Source organism: Pholcus phalangioides, unplaced genomic scaffold (assembly GCF_987345545.1).
Source record: "Pholcus phalangioides strain wild (caught in Gottingen) unplaced genomic scaffold, Ppha-v1.0 ptg000004l_1, whole genome shotgun sequence".
Taxonomy (NCBI): domain Eukaryota; kingdom Metazoa; phylum Arthropoda; class Arachnida; order Araneae; family Pholcidae; genus Pholcus; species Pholcus phalangioides.
The window spans coordinates 19,090,003-19,102,066 of NW_028301597.1; the positions used below are offsets into that span (position 1 = coordinate 19,090,003).

The 12,064-nt window shown below is 30.0% G+C and overlaps 1 long non-coding RNA gene across 1 annotated transcript in view; it reads right to left on the reverse strand.

Moving 5' to 3' along the window:
* Positions 1-8,967: 8,967 nt before the first annotated feature.
* LOC149086713 (uncharacterized) overlaps positions 8,968-12,064 on the reverse strand; it is a 50,672-nt gene continuing 47,575 nt past the window's right edge. The window contains exon 7 of the long non-coding RNA XR_016192563.1: positions 8,968-9,038. This is a non-coding gene — a long non-coding RNA (uncharacterized LOC149086713). The remainder of the gene's footprint in view (positions 9,039-12,064) is intronic.

Genomic DNA, 12,064 nt, shown 5'->3' on the forward strand with positions numbered 1-12,064 from the left:
AATCTGGTGTGTTTAGTTGAATCAATTAAATCCCAATGCACCGCTTTGCGAGTATCAGTAACAAGAAAGTTTTCTTCTTTGAAAGCACTCCGGGTTCTGAAATTTTTAAGGGTTACGTGGCGTTTGATCATGCTGAATCCCAGTTGGAAACCCATGATCTACACAAAGGGACCGTGTTTCTCCCGGATCATTCTTTCAGTGCGGCTTACCTTTCGAAAATAACTACTGTAATTCGATTTCTCACCTTTTTGAGAATCCGAATAAGAAATTTATTTTTCGCCGGGTCGCAAATTATTACTACTGTATTCATTTTGGTTTGTCTGTACTTTATGCAGGTTTCATTGTCTTTTTATTGTCTCCCCGCCATGGGCGTAGACACGGGGGGGGGGGTGCTGAGTATTATCTGAAAATTTTATTTCTGAGAGATCGGTACAGAAATACCGTATATATTTAAAAAATAATAATTTGCACACAATAATGGTGGCGTATAAATGCGAGTAAAAAAAAAGTAACATTTTGTTAAAAAAAAAAACCTGACATCAACTCATCTTATTCCTTAAGGTTTCATGATTGATTTCACGAATTAAATTTGCGTTTGCGGATAATTCCATAATATTTTATTCCCTGTAAGTAGTGAATTTCGCATCTGCGGACTATACGCTACTGTAGATTATACACAGAAAATCACGGTATTCACATTGAAATTTGTGGCAGTATCGATGGCATAGCCTAAATCAATTCTTCTTACGTTGAACAACACAGCACCTAACCATTCATAAAGTAGCAATCTTACCTGTTCAAAATAATGTTTCTATTATCCTGCAGTACTGGAAACAAAGATTTTTTTTAATGCCCACCATATCGAGACTAGTATATTTCCACCGCCAGGTCACGTCCCAGTATCAGGTTGCGAGAATAGTTTTATCCTTTCCTATAATTTCCCAATTTCATTTTTCATAAATATTTTATTATATTTACTGTTACCATTTATTGTCTTACACCGTGTGTAATGTGTGTGTCTGTCAAATCTTCCAGTGTAATGTGTAGCTGTTCACACGATAATAACATTTCTTGAGACCATGGCCTGCGGTTGTGAAAGAAAAATTATCTTACCGGACTTATAAACGTTTAGAATCACTGATTTATATTATGCTTGTACTAACATTCCATAATAGCAATGCATGTGGAAACAACAAACTTTTTTTTAATTTTCTGTAAAAGTGTTTTTCACTAGTTGTGCCACTATTTCAGTCCATGTTGCAATAATTACATTGTTTTTTTTCTAAATGAGATATATTTTCACCAATTCATGCTGGTATTCCGAGTCAGTCTTCATTATAGTACTATTTAATAATGGAGACCGTTAAATTAACACCAATCACAGTCTAGCATCAAACACCATAGTGCTAAAATAATTTTAGCCTCCACAGATTAGGATGCTTACGAGGCAGGTATTTCTCAATTTGACTAATTATACAGATGATTATTTTAAAAGTCAGTAGTTCACTTTTTTGTGCACGTGTGCTTTCGACTCTTGAAAGGTCAGTAGTAACAATCAATAGAAACGGAGATGTGAAAATGTTTTAATAATATTCATTGAGCATCCTTCGTATTTTTGATTGTGCAGTGAAACCTTGATATAACGACACTTACGGACCGAGCAAAAATATCGTTGTTGAAGGGTTATTGTACATTGAGAGGTGGCATTATCATTAGTCCCCGAAAGAATTATGGATCTCTTCTGAATATGTGTTGTTAGTACCATTATTTCACAACAAAAAAAAGTTCTAATTTAATTAATTAATTAAAACTTCCAACTGAATTTGTTGTTCCACATTGTGAAGTGGTTTACCACACAAACTTTTGTGCATTATGCAGAAAGTAGTTTTCTAAAAGCTTCATTATGAGATTTTTTTTTTAAAATCAAGTTAAATTTATTCATTTTTGCACATACATAGAGGTTTAACATTGATTTTTGTAAAACATAATTACCATTCCGAGGCTATTATAATTCTTTTGAGGGCTGATTTTATTAAACTTCCTAACATCCTCAAGAGCAAAATCTGGTTTTAAAAATATATCGAAGGCGATTTTATACAGCAGAAAATAAAAAATATCGTTGTATCAGTTCCAACATCTCAAAACATATCTTTATAAAGGTATTTCTCGTAGTAAACGATATCGTTGTATCAAGAGGAGTTTTATTAGACAAGGAAATTCCAAACAAGATTTGATAAAATATCGTTGTAGAGGGATTTATTGTTATATCGAGTAGCGTTGTAGCTAGGTTTCACTGTAATATTGAGCAAAGAGAATTGATTACGATTACTCTTAAGAAATACTGTAATTAATCTTAAGAAAGACTGTAACTAATCTTAAGAAAGACTGTAATTAATCTTAAGAAAGACTGTAATTAATCTTAAGAAATACTGTAATTAATCTTAAGAAATACTGTAATTAATTTTAAGAAACAAGAACGCGCCCACATTTCGAAAAAACTATTCTGTTTAAAATTTATTTATTTAATATAGTCCAAAAAATTTTGGCATTGGATACACAGCAATATAGATGAAAAGATACGGTCTTTCGATTGTTTAAATTGAGTATTGAAATCCGGAATGAGTAAAAAAAAATAACATGTACCACAATATAAAGGCTTTAGAACTTGTAAAATCAGTGAGAATTACTAAAATAATTGATGTATTGTGTACTTGGAGACATTCTATTCACTAATATCAGTTTTTTCACTGAAAGGAAACCATCAATAATGTCAGACTTCATCATCATAATAAGATTCTTGAAAATCGACGAAACTTACAGTAAAAAACTATATGGGGGAAGAAACTTAAGTTAAAAACAATAAACGTTACTTATTTGGTACAGAGACTATTATTATTCAAGCCCATTTTTTATGGCTCATTTATTTATGGTGTGAGAATAACTAACAAGTTTCATTTCATGAACAAAACAAGTGAGCCTTTTCACTATCTTTTACCTTTCACAAATGATAAGTTTTTTCGTGGATAATTTTCTCCATTTACATCTTGACTCCACGCATAATAATCTTATTTCATAAAAGTTTTGTTTCTCTCTTACTCGAACGCAAAAATTATCTTGTTTGATAAAATACCAATATCAAGTATTTAAAGAGAGTTAATACTAATAAATATAGTATCTACTAAAAATGATACATCAATTAAATGTTACTCCGGGAGTAGGCCTGCAATGGCGAATGAAATCTATGTAAGTAAAAAATGCATGCAAGTTATTAAAATCTATTAGAAAATTTCTTCCAATTAAATCGAGAATAATTTCAACAAGAATTGTATCTAGAAAAAACCATTATATAATATAACAGGGAATATACACATTATTTTGAGCGAAAGTGAATCCGGAAATACAGTTTATCATGCATAATCGTGCAAACAATTTCAAAACTGAAAAATATATTTTATTTAAAAAAATTATCTATTAAAATGCAAGAAAAAAATAAAATTAATTAATTTTTTTTTTAAATGAAAATTATTGTTGTTCTAGGATTGTCGAAACAAATTATTGCTGCTCACTTTGTCGAGTTTCATATACCAAAACAAAAGAGCATAGACGTCATCTCAAAACAATGAAATTCAAAAATTGCATAAAAATTTGGTTTCGATAATATTCTTTCACTTCACAGATAAGCAGTGATTAAAGGTACTTGCTTGGAGATCCACCTATAGTTACTTCTGAATACTGTACATGAATTGCGGTGTAATAGACTAATATTCGAATGTTTTAAGATCCTTATTATAGAAGTTTTGAACGTATTTCTTAACCGGATTGAATTTTATTTTTCAAAATACAAACGAGTGGTGTTCTTCACCCATATTAAACCACCGAAATCTAAATATAGCGGAAACTTTAACTTGAAACTTAGTGAATGTGGAATATTATTAATACAGTATAAAAGAAATGTTTAGCAGAATGCTGTTTTTTAATAATCTTTGTATATTGGGCATTGTGTATCATACAGTTCTTTCTTAAAAGAAGTTCATAGGTTCATGGTGTTTTATGATTACGCCACTGGATTACACTCTGCTAACTGAACTGGAAATGTTTTTTTCTCCTTAGTCACCTTAAGCGTACACCTTAAGAATCTCACTACTATAAGCATAGGAACCTAAGTACTGTATGAAGTTAATGATTTAACAAAGTGAGTTTAGAACTAGATTCATGGCCAGCTTAGCAGAAATACATTAGCTGAGACATGTATAAGAAAATGACGATTCTGCAGTTTTTATCTAATTTTATTTCGAAACTTTTATTTTTACTTATTAGAGAAGTATTTATATATTTAAATATCGACATGATTAATATAGATTAACTACCTATCACACAAGATTAATTTTATATCGGCAGAAATTGGCAGATTTTTTTCATTGACATTTTTTCAACAACCGTATTCAATGACAGTATGATAATGTACTTTTTCATTATTATAACTTTATATGGTGTGCATAATAGTCCTAATTTGATTGTGCAACGTAGTCCTTACACTTGTCGAAAAATTGCTCACTATTGCATTTCTACACTATTCTCAAGCATTTTATCTTTCATGTACAAATATAGTTTTTCACTATTTGTTATCCAGGTAGGAAAAAATTACTTTTATAGTATTCTAATCACACTGCCGTCATTTCATGCACACAGGAAGTAGGAGACTTGAACGATAATCTTGAGGTACATGAGAGTAGGCCTATCACAGGAGGTATTCGAACGAATCGACAACCGGGCCTTTCTATAAATTAGAGCCGGTCGGCTGCTAGTATTAATGCCTAATTTGGGATAGAACCGAAGTCAACGAAAGTCAAACTCGGTGCGCTGAAAACTTCGCTGCTAAGTGTTTTTTTTCTCCATGTGTTTCGGACCAATAAAATTTTAACTTTATTAAAATATTTCCCTTGCTGAATTAGTAATCCTAAATTTTTTGGGATGACTGGAAATGTTCGAGAAATGTGAAATCATAGTGTACAACTAATAAATGTATATGAATTAGTTTTTGTGTAAATCTTTGCTGAGAATAACTGAAGTATTTCAATCATTAAGATTGCAATGGTTTATCAAAAAAAAAAAAGTAAACATAATTTCTTTTTTAAATTTCAGATTCGTACCAAATTTGAAAAATCAAGAAATAGGCGTATCATGTTGACGAGAGTTCCAAATTTGATCCTATATTTAGTGGTGTACGGAGAAAAAAAAAAGGTACGTCCTATTTTCTCTATATTCCATCACAAATCGAAAAAAGCGATATGTAACTGGTTGGCCTATCTAAAATGGAATGATCTGCAACAGGAATGAATGATCAAACTATGAGACTAAAAGCAGTTTTATAGGTAAGAAAAACCTACAAACCTAGAAAAACAATGCAGAAGCAGGTTTTCTAAATTAAAATCTTACGAAATTTTTTAAAGTTGAAACTATTGACTAATAATTAGAAAAATATATTATAAAGTGATTTTATTTTACATGGAATATTTTCTCTATGTTGCATCCTTTAATTAGACGAACCACCATAAGTGAGATTTTGAGTGAAATCTTTAAATAAAAATTTATTATAAACCTCTTAAACTATGAATAGGCTTACTCTGAACGTAAATCATGGAAATCAACGCTCTATGTTTTTATGCACACAGAGGATGTTTCATTTACATTTCATGAGTTTTTCAGTTTTAAAATTTCAACTCATTTTCTTGGATTTTCATTTTAGAGAAGTAATGAAAAGTGGTTCTGAGAGAAGTTTGATAACAGTTTTCAAATTAATCAATTTAAAACTTCACATTATAGTTCATGTGAAAATATTTTTATATTGCATTATTCTTTATTTTCATTTGTTTTTATCAAGAAATTTAGATAGATTTATAATCCGAAGAGCGTTTTATAATAAACGATAATATAAATTTTTCTATAATAGTAACTCTCCATCTGATTCTCTCCCAAACGTATCGGAACTTATACAAAGTAATAGAATTTTCGTTCACAAAAATTTTTCCTCATATTTCCTGAGGGGTGTTCTTTACCATTATATCAAAATAATTAAGATTTTTTTAAATTAAAGCATTAAATTATGAAATAGACTGTACTAGTTCAAGTGTAAATAATATTCATTGATGCATTTTTGATAATTTAAAAGATTGAAATTCAAACAAGTATTAATTTTTAAATTATTATCATCAATCAGGGGAAAAAATTAAATCCTTCAAAAGAAGAGTTTTGTTATTGATTAACAACAATTTTAATGAAAATAATGTAATAAATGATGTTATTTACATATTATTATTTACTAATTATTTACTTATTGGTTCAAATACTTTTTAGCAACCAGAAATCATAATTTTCCAAACCAATTCAAGAACTTTCTGTTCATTAGAAAATTTTTTTATTTTATTTTAACAACTGCCATGTAAAAGATCAAGTGTTCCCTGAAAAAAAAAGGAATTCTACCGACCGCGTACACGGAAATAGTTTTATATTCATTACATTTGAAAGATCGTCATTGCTGATGATAGCAGATATACTTGAAGAACAACTAAGTATTCCATTCGAAAACTGCGAATTAGTAGAATTTTTTAAGATTTTTTTTATACTCAAATTGGAAAAATGTCTTTTTCTTTTGCCTCAGATAGTTTCCAACTCATTTCATAGTGAACTTGTATATTTATGATTGATACATCACATTATTCCATACGAGAATTTTTATTTTTAAAAAAATTAGAACGAAAAATTTAAACATTTTCTGGCTTCTAACGCACATAAATTTCAAATTTACTCAAATAAATTGTGATAAACGCATAAAAAAATTCTTTGAAAGATATTTAAGCAACGAAAGGGATCGAATTATGATAACTCTGCGTGTATTCGCCCGATGATAAAGTATTCAGCATTAAAAATAAAAAGACGATCTCTTATAGCCATATTAAAGACCTAAAAACTTAATTCTATTTTTTTAAACAATAAATATCGATATTAAATAATAAATCTTACTTGAGCTTTTTTTGTCATTTTGCAATCAATGTTGCTTGAACGTGCTCCAAATATGTGTAAGGTATTTCGAAACAATAAATATCATGACACGTAATTCGTAAAATAATGTGAAGTGATAATATGTGCAATGTTTAGATGAAATTGAGATGTTCATTCGAAGTCCCGCCTCTTCTTAGAAAAATAAAAACAAGAAAAAAAGAACATTTTTCTTTTTTTTTTCTTCCCATCATGAACAAGAAAGATGCCGGCGATTGCCTTTTTCTTAAAATGGAGGGCGGTGATTTGTAATTGGACTACCGAGAAGGAGCAACAACGTGATCTTGGAACAACATACTTATACTTAAATGGTTGTGGAGCTGGGTGGGGGGGGGGGGATCCGTATGGAATAGACACTATTTTATAGCTATGTACGATAGCCTATCTTGAAACGTTTTTGATGTTCTAGGCTTCTCTTGTAAAATAATAAAACCTATAGGTAGTTATACCGTTTTTCAAAAAGAAAACGGAATATTGTGTGCCCACGTTTCTAGTTTATAGCTTTACATAAAAATAATATGAAGTTGTATGATCGTTGTATTTTCTTTAAAACTTACTAAAACGATGATATTGGTCGTGTCCATATTGATACATTTTATCGTTTTCATTCAGTGTTTGTTGTTTGGTGATTAAACGTATGGCATATTATCAAAATATTTCATATTTGCTTCTTTTCTTCTCAGTTTTTCATGAGAAAATTTTAAATTTTTATTACTCTATTTATTCCATAATATTCTAAAATTCTAATTCTTCATTTACTCTAATTCTTACATAATTATTTTCTTTAACTCTTATTGTTATTCATCTTTAACGCTTCAAGACAAAATACAAACGAGATCACAAATTCAACGAGAATTAATTTATCAAAATTTGTGCACCGAACACATTTTATTTATATCATCTATTAATAGTTATTTTTTCGATCATTTTAAATTAATTATTCTTTCAATTTTTAAAAAAATTAATTATTCTTAAGTTAAACGTGCTATTTTTTGGGATTCAATCGCAAGCTATCAAGTTTTTTAATAAACTTACTATTCTCATTTGCATATCAAGTGGTAATGAAAGAAGAGCATTCTATAATTCATTCAAAAATAAATATTCTTTTGAACACATTGTGATGGTAATTTTTGTTTGTGAGAAAACAAAAATCTATGTAAATTCTTAATTTCTGAAACATGGTTTTTATTTCTCAACACAAATGGGGTTATTTTATCTTCTTGTTATTGAGGAGGAATATCGTACTGTATAGTGCGTAAAATTATATTAAGGAACCACAATCTCTTGGGTAAATATTTTTTCCCCATGTTGAATTCCCGTAGAGAAACATTCTATTATTGCAAAACCCTTCTATAGCAATCACAGAGTAGCATATAACTAACTTCCGGATACATTGAATTAAAACTTGAGTACCTTAAAGTTTGTCATAACGGAGTTTGACTAAACATTAATATTTTACTGAAAATTGAAGGACGTCTATCAAAGAACATGATCTAATTTCTTTTATTTATTCTACACTGAAAAATATATTTCCATCAAAAACGTCCTACATACAGCATTTTTTCGATTTAAAAAAGAGCCATGTTTTAAGGACGAATTTTTGTATTCGACATTCATCTTTTTTACGCTTGACAGCATTTATACGTTATTTTTTCTCATTTATCTCATGAAAAAATTAATATGCCGTCTACTAATGTACGGTTGAAATATTGATGTCTAGGTTGTGAATAAAAATGATAGGAGAAAAATTTGACGTTAAATAAGAAAAGATAAGAAATAAATTAATTAACAAGAAAATAGGTGTAATACATGTCTATCTTTTTAATATATCTTTTAGATCTTCGTAAGTGAACACACACACACAAATTTATTGCAGAATAATACAGTAAAAACTACAAACTTCAAGTGGTTAAAAAAACTATATTTTTCGTGCCAGACCAAGCAGAAACATACACGAATGTGCATTAGATATGGAATGCAATCTGAAAAAAAAAAGAAATAAAAATCATATTAATGTTTTTTTTAATACATGTTAGCATGACAAATAACAGAAAGTGAGGGTTCGAAGAGATCTATATTAGCTCCAAATTTTTAAATTTTTACACAAATTTTATGTGAGTTAATTCAATAAGAAGGATGTCCCCTTTCAAATATAAAATTAAATAGGTACGTAACGCACACACATAGGTTACATTACGTGTCACTTATACATTGAGAATGTATTTCGTCGTATTGAATCATAATATTTTTATAGTTTTGTATTAATATTGAAAATACACATTTACGAAAATTAATAGTCAAAGAAAGATTTAGTTAGGTAAGTGATTTTGTTGTCAGGTTTCCGACCGCAATCAAATTGGCATATTGCAGTGGTTATCAAAGTGTTGACACCCGTAACTCCCTTGCTCAAGTCAGTCTTTATCTGTGGCTCCCCACAATAGTTTAACAAAGAAAAAAGTCTTCAAATCACCGAACCGACTCATATTAATATCGACAGCTTACCGCGACATCCCTAGGAGTCGCTACGCACACTTTGAGAATGATTGGCTTATTGTCTAAAATTTCATTCGGATTATGATACAAATAATTTTTCTATGAGTTTAATTAAATTTATCCAAATTGGTTATAAGTTCTTACGTTTAATTACTTCCTCAATATATAAAATGCATGTGGCAAAAGTTACTCAGATGACTATTTCACTGCAATATATAAACATAATTTAAGTTCTGGTGTTCATTCATTCATGCAATATAATCTGTCACATGTTGTTTGATCATATTTCAAAAACATCTTTTGTTTGTGTTTCATTTGAAGTTGAAAAAATTAATTTCATTAGATCAATTGTTACTCAATATATTGACAAATATGGTGATTTATTTGTCATTCAGTGACAAATGTGTTTACTCTTTCTAAAAATAAAGAAGTGATTCTCTCAGAAAAAATCATCCTATTTCAAAATGATATACAATGGATACCGCTTATAGCGTTTCTCGAAAAAGCTGTCTTAAAAAAAAATCGTTGTAAGCGGGAAAATGCATTAAACGAAAAATCTCAATAAGTATTAGTAAGAGTTGGGACCACGCAAACTTATCGTATTTAGCTGAAAAACCTTCCAAATGAGCACGTTATAAGCGCGGGATGCACTGTATAAATATTAAACTAACTATACATAATGATAAATAATGTATAAAAATACAAAGGGAAAATTTCAGTTTTTTTTTTGTTTTTTTAATATTCAATGTGACTTCCTTTTAGTCAGACGTATAATGTCAAGTCAATTTGAAAATCCTGACGAAATTCGTTGTAATGGCAGTCGGATGCAAAAAATGTCTGCCCTTGTAACAGTGTTTCTCAAATTGTGCGTCACGGCTGCTAGTGCCGTGGCCAACCTTCATCAAGGGCGTCGTGGCGAATTTTTGACATTGATAATTTCTGTTCAGTGCTTTGAAGCGTTTCTTTATTATTATTATTATTATTTTAGGGAGCTGAGTTGGATAAACGTTGCTATGACAAGGGAGCCGTCGCGTTTCACAGGAGCTTGAGAATACAACTGCCTCTTGCATGTAAAGGCAGAATTTTAGTTAATTGCGCCGTTCACTAGGCCTCATCGCTTGTAAGTTATGCGATTTGTACGGATTTTTTTTTATAACACATGCCGAAGACTAGGCTGAGGAACACGCATAGTGATGACTACCGACTCACTTCAAACAAAAGAACACGGAAGGCTTTCGCAAATGAGACACCATATTACTTCTCCACCAAAAGAACTTCATAAATGATACAATAGCGTCACCGATTTTGCATGATCGAAAACATAGACATATTTATTCTATACCCATGTTCCTGTGGCCTATTATTTATCATATTTTGTTCCTAATTTTTAAAATGCGTAAATTTGAAATCGGATGATTATTTCTGAATCACTGTTTTAATGAGAAAAGTACATATTCTATACGTGACTGAACGTTGTCAAATTGAATTATAGTGTAATATTTTCTTAAAAGGAAGAAATCTATGTTCATTGTAACATTTTGTACCCAGTGACAGATACAAAACGAAATGTGACTGCGCATTAATAACTGCCGGTCAGTCACATTGACAATAAATTCGAACACAAATACGCTGTCACGTTCTTATTCATCAAGAGCTCAACATGATCAGAAAGTAATTTTTGAGCATATGACTATTCCGTATAAATTCTCCACTGTGTATATCTGTTATGCCTCTGAATAATAATTAAATTTCATGAAAATTACCGAAACAACAATCATAGATTTATTTATAAATGCAGTTGAACTTGGTTCATTCGAAGTCCAAAGTCACTGGGAAAAAAAAATCGAATCATCCAATTAATCTATCATGATTGCGTGAAACGACCACAAACTGCAACTTAATCATTAACGTTCACATATGATAACAGTTATCAATTATTAAAATTTCATCATCGGTTACGAAACTGCTTCGCAAATTTTAATAATTTATTTATAACAATTTATCTGAGCTTCTACTTGCTGATTCCACTGTTCTGGAATCAGCAATACTGCAGAATTTCTTGCCCATGTTCAAAGTTTGATTTACGGAAACAATTAGTGATCACCCGTTACGAAACTGTTTTCCAAATTTTGCTTATCATTCTTTCGTTATAAGAGAAATATACTTTCGTTAACGTATTACAAAATTTCTACTTTCTGATACTTTCCATACTCTTAATGACGACAAAAAGATTCAGATTTTGAATGGCACACCTTGATCTATAGGTTGAATAATGTTAAAATGGGCATTAATCTGAAAAACGAGTTTCACATAAGCGTTTACTTGTACAAAATTTGTTGTTTGACAACTCGGTTTTGAGAAAAGCAGTCTCGCTTCTTGTAGAATTTTTCCAAACAAAATTTGCTCATACAAAAATCATGATTTTTTTTCCTCTAACTTCGAATTATTCAAAACATTCGAAAAAAATTCGAATTAAACAAGTAAGTTTTGATTAAATTGGATAGAAAATTCAGGG